This window comes from Centroberyx gerrardi, chromosome 1, assembly GCF_048128805.1.
Source record: "Centroberyx gerrardi isolate f3 chromosome 1, fCenGer3.hap1.cur.20231027, whole genome shotgun sequence".
Taxonomy (NCBI): domain Eukaryota; kingdom Metazoa; phylum Chordata; class Actinopteri; order Beryciformes; family Berycidae; genus Centroberyx; species Centroberyx gerrardi.
In genome coordinates, this window is record NC_135997.1 from 25,780,112 (window position 1) to 25,790,325 (window position 10,214).

Sequence of the window (10,214 nt, forward strand, 5' to 3'; positions counted from 1 at the left end):
ACAAGAACAAAAAAATCTAAGTAGGAAAATAAACATTACTTCTAGATGCTATGTACACGGAAAAAAACTCGGGAGATGTTTAAATTTTCATGTCATGGCTGAATTTTATCTCACACTGTACATTATGTTCGTTGCTATATTCTCAGTCGAATCCGGATGTCAGTAATTTATACAAAGCCAGACATAAGCAGGGTATCATAACGTATAATAGGAATAATGGCCCTTTGATTTTTGGATTTCCTATCGGAACACCTGTCACTTTTTGGCAAGGGCACACCCCAGCACCAGGTCTCCCTTGCTGGAGCTGGGGGAGGAGTGTGTGTGTGTGTGTATGTGTGTGTGTGAGTAGAGTGAGTGTGAGAGAGTGGAAGATGAAACAGCCGCCGAGGAGGCAGTGATCACACAGACAGACGGGGTGAGTGACAGACAATACCTGCTGTAAAATTCCCTCACATCTCCCCTGATCTGTATTCATAGATCTCGGCTGCTACGCACTGCAAACTGTACCCCACACCACCGGGCTCTTTTGGCGCACCGCCCCGCTCACTTTCACTCTGCAACTCACTACACAGACCCCCTTTTTTTTTCCTTTTCTTCACAAAATATTTGCCGTCTTTTGTTCTTTGTCTAAATGATGCCTCTGATCACGAGGTGAAAGCTGAAAGGAGCTCTATATGACAAATATGGACTTTTTCCCCATCTCTTCTAATCGCACCTAATTCTGCTCCTTCAAATGTAAGTCTCCCCCTTTCGAGTGCGTTCTCAGACTCTAATGCCTCGGAGATGTCTGCCTTGTGTGATGTTTTTTTTTTTTTTTTTTTGGCAAAGGACTGCTCGTTCAACACGATGGGTGAAGAACCTTCTCATATTGAATGTTTATTCTGCTACTTCCGCCTGCATGCTACATTGTTCTCGAGTCACTCATATCACTTGCAAGTAATGCATGTAGTCTTTTTGTACAGTGTTTACTGAAACTCTCTCCAAAGGGTTAACGCATGACCATTATCAGCGCTATCAGAGCCCTTGTTTTGGTGCCATTATAGCCCCCCCACCACCCACCAACCCCCCGATGACTGACTCCAGGCCTAAAACTTCCTGAAACCTAAGCTATGTTACAAGAGCAACACACACACTCCTAAGACACCACAACACAGAGGCTGCTCGACTGGATTAGGTTTGTTGTGGCAGATCTAGGCTCCAGGTTTGACTCGAGTATCGTGTCGTTTAATTTCTTCGGGAATTGTTTTGACAAAACAAGTTAGCGTAAAGTCGGAAATGTCGGCTAAAACAAAAAGGGTGTGTGTGTGTATGTTTTTTTTTTTGTTTTTTTTTGTTTTTTCACGCCCATGTGAAGCATATGTCAGTCATCAGCGAAGTGTTACAGTGGAAGTGACATCAGAACCCTGGAGGGCTTGCACTGCGAAAGAAGCCTTTTTGATATGATTTCCGAGAACAGAGAGCTCGGCGAACAGAGAGGAGTTGCTTGCGTCTCTGTTGTTGGAAACAGTCGTTCTATACAAACAATGGAGATGAACTCGAAGGTGCGCCGCCACGCTTTCACCAAATCTTCATCATTGTAGCTGTCACCAGAAGTAAATGCCGTGATTTGTGTTGCTAAATTACACATTTAGTCTGACAAGGGTAATTATTGTGACGTTCGCACACACAGATGGAGAAACGTTTGTCAGCTATGATTATAATTATAATCATTCTGTGATACTGAAACTGAACAGAATGTACATAAGTCTTATGTTTGATTGACCTGCATGTTGAAACCAATTTACTGTTTTGCTAGCCTGAATGGTAGTGCAGGCCGGGGCGAGAGGAACTTGCAGGGACGGTCTTTTCACTGACCGCGAGTGGACAGTTGAGACACAGCCGCTGATTGGCTGCAGCCTGCCGAGCTGATCTTCATCCTGGCCTGTCTCAGGCTGGAGGTGATGATGCCCACAGCAGCTAGAGATTGATGGGGGGGCAGACACCAGCGGAGAGAATGAGCTCTGGCCTTTGAAGTCGTCCACATGGAGGGAAATTGATATATCAGTTTAAGCCCTGGACCCTATTAAAGGAGCCCCCGTCAGGTTAATGTGATAGCCTCCACTTGCTCCCAGACCCATTCAGGTCGGCCCTAATTCCTGCCCCCGCTCTCTGCAATCTCATTTTAGTTCCCCATCAGTAATGTTCCTCCCATCAGAGGAGCTCTGCTAGGGAGTAAATCACACAGTCAAACACCGGGCCATCTCTCTCCTGGAGTGATTTAAGCCTGCAGCCCGCACGCTAATCACCAGCCTGAGATTCTCATGGTTATTTGTACAGGTTGGACAGTCTTTAAAGAGGGGCCAGTGGAGGTATACACCGCCCCAGACAGCACTCTTGCATCCCTCTGTTCCCCCTGTCCTCCCTGAGACTCTCCCCCTCACTGGGCCCCCTCCCTCCCTCCCTCCCAGTCTGGCCTTACTGGGGTCTCAGCCCCGTGTCCCCCTGGTCAAACAGACAAGCGGGGGCCCCATGGCCAAGGAGGTGAGGCCTGTGATCATTCATTTTTAATGGCATGCAGAAATACATTTACATTAAAAATGTAGAGAGGTGTCTTTTTAATTCAGACACCGTGTATTTATTATTAAACCTTTGTCTTGGAGGTCAGCTCACGAGGAATCATCTGTCCATCAGATTCAAGTCGCTGTACGCACCTTGGTCGGCCAGATCATCCCCGCGTTTTAAACACGTCTGTTATTCACTTTGATTTCCTCCTTCTGTCATAAGCCATCAGGCTGGTCCGAACTACAGCATCAAAAGGAAATACCTTATCACCAGAATTAAACATGAACAAGACTAATGGCAAAAATCTAAGTTTTAAATGGAGAGCTAGCAACAGTCAAAAGCTGCAGGAAACAGGAAAATCAACTGATTGTTGTTGCTCCCTTATGCTAGTTCACATCAAACACACAGCTTTGACAGCTGCTCCAGGCCTTAAACCAGCCATTGTACTTCTTCGGCTGAGGTTGATGAAACCACCTGCCAACTTTGAATGGGCCTGTCTCACTAGTGGTCATTGTTGAGTGGCCCTATTGGAGTTTGGATGGTCAGAATAATGGTCAGAATGATGTTGCAGTTGCCAGTGGAGTGCCCAGCTGCATTTGTGCAGATTTCCCCTTTCTCAATAACCAATAAACAATACATACTCACCACTTGGCAGAATGATTCTTCTAGTGCTTTGTGTTAGAAATTGCTGTGAAAAAAAAAAGAATGACAAAAATTAAATTTGGCATCAAGACTTTCCAGACCCCTTGTGAAATGTTTAGTGATTTATTCATTGTCTAGTGATATAATATTGCACCAGCCTCTGTGAGTTGTTTTGGCCAGGTTCCTTCCTAAGCTCATAGAAAATCTATGAGAATGTGTTTTTTTGTCAATACCTGGCTTAACGTCTTAACATTTTCTTTTTTTTCTTTTTCAATATTACATGATTATATTAGTTTAATAGTTTACTAGCTAACAACAGCTATCTGATATTGGGGCAATATGCCAGTATCTGTTAATCTTGAAGACAGACATCATCCTCTCAGTTACATTGTGGTTTTCACACACAGAACCACTCATGATTGTGTAGAGTGTGTACATTCACATGGATTGTATGTGGAAAAAAAATTAAAAAAGTCAATCACAATTCTTTGATACGGCTATATAATTTTCAGTTTAGCAACAATTCAACAAGCTAAAAAAAATGTTTTTCAGGCGGCCCACCATTTCTAAACCTGCAGTGTTTGTGAGTGCATAACACTGTGTGTGTGTGTGTGTGTGTGTGTGTGCGTGCGTGTTTGTATGTCTGAAGTTTTCAAAGACCTGTGCTGATCAACTGGCTCAGGGTCAGTTTGTTGAATTCCCAAACTTTACTTTTGTTTCCTCACCTTCAAAACCATCATTTTGTGATATTCAGTGCAATATAAAGGATGATATCTTTTGGTGTTAGTTGTTTGCTTGGCCCTTCCTTCTCCACAGCACTCTGTATTCCAGGCTCGAGTAAAAAGGAGAAAAAAAGCTCTCAGCCTCGAACAAATTTGTTTATAACAACGTGGTTTTAGATCTATGGGCCCATGCATATTTTGTCTCGTCTGAGTCGAGAGTGTTGAGATTAATCCCATGTTGTTCCTATTATTGGCCTCTCCTGAGACATTATGATGTGAATGACTGTCTGAGCGCCATCAGATCCATCAATTGGATTCAAAGAAATGTTATCCATTACTCTCTCAAACCCGGCAGATGTTGAGGTTTTTGTAAGTCGAATTCCTTTATTATGTTAATACCACTGTTTTGTCACATGCACCATTTCCATTTGAGTGGGGTGGAAAAATCATCAGATGGATTTGGCTCCCTCAATAAGAGATGTTTGACATTCAATGAGATGGGAAACATGAAAAACACATTTCAATGGCAAGTGGCATATGACAATCACAACAAGACGGGCCTTTGAATGAGCGGAAGATCACAATATAATTCTGGCACCGTTATGTTTTTAAAGACACTGTCTTGTATAAATTTTGCATTGATTATGTTGTTTTGAAGTATACACAACACAAAGGATAGGGACATCTTGTGGCGACAATGGCTGCTTTTCTTAATTCCCTGTACTTACTTAGCATAAAAGCTGACGACAAACAGCAGCCATATGGACATCTAGACTTAAAGACTCGTGTTCACAACACAGGAGTACAAAGTATAGCATCAGCGGTTCCTCCTTTTTTCACTATTTTAAATTCAATCAGGCACACCTGCGCACACACACACACACACACACATATTCACCTGCCCCTACACACAAGCATAAGCACAAGTACTGTTTCTGTCTCTGCCTCTCCGTCTTTCTTTTGTACACACCCACACAGGGTGTGGCAGGCAGTGTGTGTCTGTGTGTGTATGTCCACATTGTAGGGTTGGAAGCTAACTTCAAATAAAAAAAAGACTAAATAAGTAATGTGTATCTGTTCTCAAGTATTGGACATCATTTTTAAGTTTTTCCCATTTCTAACCCAAGAAAGAAGTTTCAAAATGAAAAAAATAATGTCTCTTGTAGTAATCAGAGTGAGTATAACTGGCATTTAGTTTAACCAGTGGGTATTAATTCAAGCAAGGAACACTTTCTAGTGCTAAATAATTAGCATGTTACATTGAAAAGATACTTTTAAATGTAATGCCAAAGATGTGAAATGAAAAAATGTGTTAGCAAATATTTTAATACTCTTAAGTAGAATTGTGAACAGCCAAATTTACTTTAACTGCAGCACTATTGCATCACAGTATTTCTTAAGCAAAGGATTTGTGTGTTTCTTCCACTAGTGTGCTTCTGTATGTATGTATGTGTGTTTGTGTCTGTGTGTGTGTGTGTTTGTGTCTGTGTGTGTGTGTGTGTGTGTCTGGATGTCTGCATATCTAAGTCTGTCTGTGTGTGTGTGTGTGTGTGTGTGTGTGTGTGTGTGTGTGTTAGTCCCAGGCTCAGAGGCATAGCGTGGGTCTGCATGAGGGAGTGTGGTGGCAGAGCGCTCCTCTGATAGGCCAGATCCAGGGTGCACTGAAGCCTTTCGCATATATATGGAATTTTTGAATATCTAAACCATTATTTAGCATCCAAATCAGTTCTGCTTGTCTGACTGATGGACAATTTCAGTGTGACCCCGGTCTCTTTGCATGTGACCTATACTGTCGGGATTCTTGCATATTGTTTGGATGTTCACGTTGACTCCTCTCCCGTTTTTCTCTTTGATCCTTTTAACATGCTCTTTGTGTCGGAATTCATGAAATATTCATAGCTGGACTGTGGCTTTTCCATATCTTTATGTACAATTATTGGCAGCCGTCCTGTTATGTCGAGCCATCTTAATAGTAGGTATTGAGCTCGGTTAAGTGTGACTTCAGATTTTTCTGACAGTTTAGCTGGTCTGTGTTATGAATTGATAAGGCGGGGCATTATATTTGCAGATCATGCGGTGTGGTTGGCTTTTTAGCCCGCCATTAATATTGATAAACGCAAATAATGTGCCTCACATGAGAGGATAAAGATCAGCACTGGAATATGAAAGATGGCAAATGCATTATTATTATGATTATTGAGTATGAATATTGAGTATTATTATTATTATTATACATTTTGCATACATTACTTTCAAATGTATCCAAACAACATATTATATAGGAGACGTTATACTAATGAATTGCTCCTGAATTCCTGCTTTCATCTCACTAATAATCACCTCCATTGTCACCTTAACAGTCAAAGTCCTGGTGCGAGGTATGTGGGTTGTGTCGATAATGCTAACAGGGTTAATAGTGTGTTCCTCTCCATCATGACCAGTGCTATTGGCAGCAGCAGTAATTGGACAGAGGATGTCATTATCATGCCCCGTGTGCAGCCGAGGATTTGCAGGACCACAGAGGCCCGCGGTGTGGCCCCGGCCAAACGCACCCATGTCCTCTGGAGTTTCACATGTAAATACTGTCTATTCTCCCAGCATTTAATAAATGTTTCTGGAGGTTTATTAATGTGCAAATGGGTGAGAGCACCGCTCCCCCCGCGCCGGCACAACGTGTGCACAGAGGCACAGAGCTGTTTAAGGAGAAGAGATTCACAAATCAGCCGGTGTGGAGCTAAGCCTGTGGCTCTCTCCACTGGGGAACCACTAGGAGTATTTAATTCTCTCTCTCTCCCTCTCTCTCTCTCTCTCTCTGTATATGTGTGTGTGTGTGTGTGTGCATGAGAGTCCATTACCTGCCCAAGAGTCTCCATGTTTACTCATTTGTACCGTTCTCCAATAAGTTCTCCCAGTGCCTTTCCACCCAGTGAATGGCAGTGGCTAAGGGAGTGAAATTGGGGCGAGAGATGGGAGAGACATCCAGATACTGGTATCGTGCATAGAGTTCCTGCACTCACAGGGGCATACAAATGGGCAAATCTAAGGATAAAGGCTCCCAGGATCCAGCCATAGTAATATGAATGCAAATAGGATTAAAGTGCCAGCTTTAGAGGCTGATATACAATTCATAGTGCTTATAGAAGTCTGGCTGCAGCCAGACCCCATACACCATACTCTGCTGGTGGGAAATGAGGACATGTTTATGAAGATGGCTTTCATGACCATTTTCTCCCTTTTTTCCCTCTCACAATCAGGCTTGTTGTGATTAGCGGCTAGGAAGGCCTCTCTCATTAGCATTCGCTGTCTCATCTTTCAGGTGTTTTTCGCTCAATATTAGTTTGATCTTTGTCTGGGGGAGAAATGATTGGCTTGATGTAACACGCATTTGTTTTTACAAACCCAACGGAGTGAACTATAAAGGGCTTTTCATTCAGGTTCAGACAGCACTCGAAAGGCTTTTCTTTCTCTTTTTTACTTGGCTGATTTAACAAGCGTTTAAACCGACTGATCTCCCCCAAAAAAAAAAAATATAAAAAAAAAAATTCTGCTTCATGCTGTGGCTGGCTCTTTCTGTCTCACAGAAATAGTCAGTGAGCGCAGTCGGGGCCTCTGTGTCCATAACCTCTCGTTGACTGTTGATCGCAATAAATATTATTTGACGTTTGGCTGCCGTTTTTCTTGTCGGGGGAGAGAATAACAAGGGCCATTCTGCTTCATATATTTTCACTCATTAGGTTCTCTTTGAGAAGCTAAGCCTCGCCTTGCTCTCTCTCTCTCTCGCTTTCCCTCTCTCTCCTCTTCCCTCCCTCCCTCTCCCTGTGCTCTTAGCGGGGCTCTGTCAGAGCCAAGGCCTGCTTTATCTCCATCCATGAAGTTAAGAAAGCTGGCAAAGCTGTAAATTTGGACGCCCTTCGTTAGAGGAGCTCCCCCGGCTGTAATTCATCTCAATCCTCAGCGGTCTTTAGTTCCCTTTCAGAGGCTGTAAAGTACTGCCTAACACTCACTGGGAGATGGGGGAGACGGGGGTCGAGGGCCCGGGGGTTACCAGAGAGGGGCTCGGGGTGGAGGGGACAGTCCGGGGGCTGTGACACATGGGGGTCAGGTGACAGACCTGCAGATGATATATGGACGCTCCTGTGACAAGACGCTAACAAGACTGACTTTTACAATGGGTCTCATTTTCCCTTTCCCTTTCTCCCTGTTTCTCCCTCTTTCTTCCTCTCTCAGCCTCTATGTCTGTCTCTTCCTCTTTCTTTGTTTATCTCTCTCTCTCAGTTCCTTTCATCACTTGTTAGGATGTTGGATCTTTCATAAGGCCCTCGGTTATGACAATTGTTAAGTCAGTGAAAACAAATGAAGGGATTACAAATAGCACAGAGGAGGAGTGCTGCTTTGGAGAGGTAAGAGGAGCTCATAGGAAGAAGTTTGTGTGTGTATGAAGACTAAAAAGAACAAAAAGTCCAAGGCACTCTTTCTTGGAAAAAGTTAAAAGGCCCCTATTGCAATGGCTAATTTAACATCAAAGATAAAAACACACCAATGTGTTGCAGCACACAAAGGCCTTCCTCAAATGAAAGGATTAATTCTGCATACTTCATATTCAATTTGAAAAATAATTCCTAGCTGAAATTATTATCATTAAATCATAAATACACATGAATGATGTCATGTGTTTTTTGTGAGCAAAGGTCTAAGGTTGATCAGTAAGTTCTGTAGTATTTCATAATGACTTGTACTCTTATGCCTGTTATGTCACTTTTTCAAATAGTAGATACCATCATTTTGCAATTAAATTCTTCATAAAAAAAACCCCACAATGGACTAAGGAGGCTTCTGACTTTGCTGTGGAACATGGACTGAAACATGTGACAGGGTCAAAGGGGTTAAAGCACCAGTCGTATAGTATTATTATACGAGATCCTGGATCAGCCATGCCATAAATCGCCATATAAATCTTTTAAAAGAAGCCTACCAATTTCAAATTCCAAAGCCCCTTACCCATTATAAAATAACACAGAGCCCTCCCTTTTCTGCTCGCACAGAAAGGTCAACTAGTCACGGGACACAGGTGGTGGTAACAGTTTTGAAACAGTAGCTATACTATAAGATAACTCACTTTATGAGGAGATGAACACGCATGTCCGTGTGTAAGACCAGAGCGCGAACTTTGTGTAACTATGCTCTCTATTTTTGTAGGCGCAGGATGAACAGCCAGTAAAACCCATAGTGGGACGATGGCAGCCAGGCTTTATTTAGGGACGGTCCTCTGGAGAAGGAACAGAGCATGCTGTGTCCATGAGGGGGCAGTTTGTTTGAGGACGCATCTGATGGGGAGTCAGGGAAACAGGGGTGGAGGAGGAGGAGGAGGGGGGGTGAAGGGGGGCAGAAATAGCACTTGGAGCTGGTTCGTCCTCTCATCCCAACTATCCACCCACCAGCGAGCCAGTCAGCCAGCCAACCAGCAAGCCCGCCTCTCCGCCTGCCTTCCTGCCTGCGCACATTCCAGCTCAGATCTGATTGCAAGGCAAACATGGCGTCTCTCCCCAGATCCCTTTGTAAACATTTTCTGAAGCGGGGGGGAAGTAGAGAAGCTGTGAAAGTCTAATGAGTTAATTATGACATTACAGGGGACAGTCGGCTGAGCACAGCTCAATCAAGTTAATCGCAGTTTACAGTCCAGGTGGGGACCTGAGAGGAAACTGCTCTGTTTATTGAGATGAGTAATATTTTGCTGCTGTCACGGCCTTTTTGTTTCTAGAATGTCTTTGCACAGACAGACTGGCAGATAGATAGATGCATACATGCATGCTGTACATGCATAAATACATACATGTTAAATTAAGATATTTTCACACTGTTAACTATAAAAAAGACTGTTTGGAGATGTAACCTTTTCTCCACAATACCAACAATCTGAACTTGTCAGCAAAAAGAAAGGAAGAATTGTCAGGACGTTTGCTCCTTTCACATGACATCATATTACAAGAGATGGTTGACAAAAAGTTAAGATAAAAAGTTCTATGTGTGAACGCTTCAATCTGGTGCACATGCTTTTTTATTTAGATTTTCACACTTTTGTTGTTTTAGTCACTGGTTGGGCAATATAATAGTTCATTTTTATGAAAATGTTTGAAATGAATGTGAAATTGTCTTTGCCTTGTAGGCCTATTTGCCCATAGATCTACCTGTGTACGATGGAGCTTATAAACTGTTCATACCTCGCGTTTGCAGATTAATCATTGTCACCTGCCAGGGTGAGTCAGTGACTGATGTCATGAGAAAGGAAATCCTTCAGAGGTCTGCACTGGT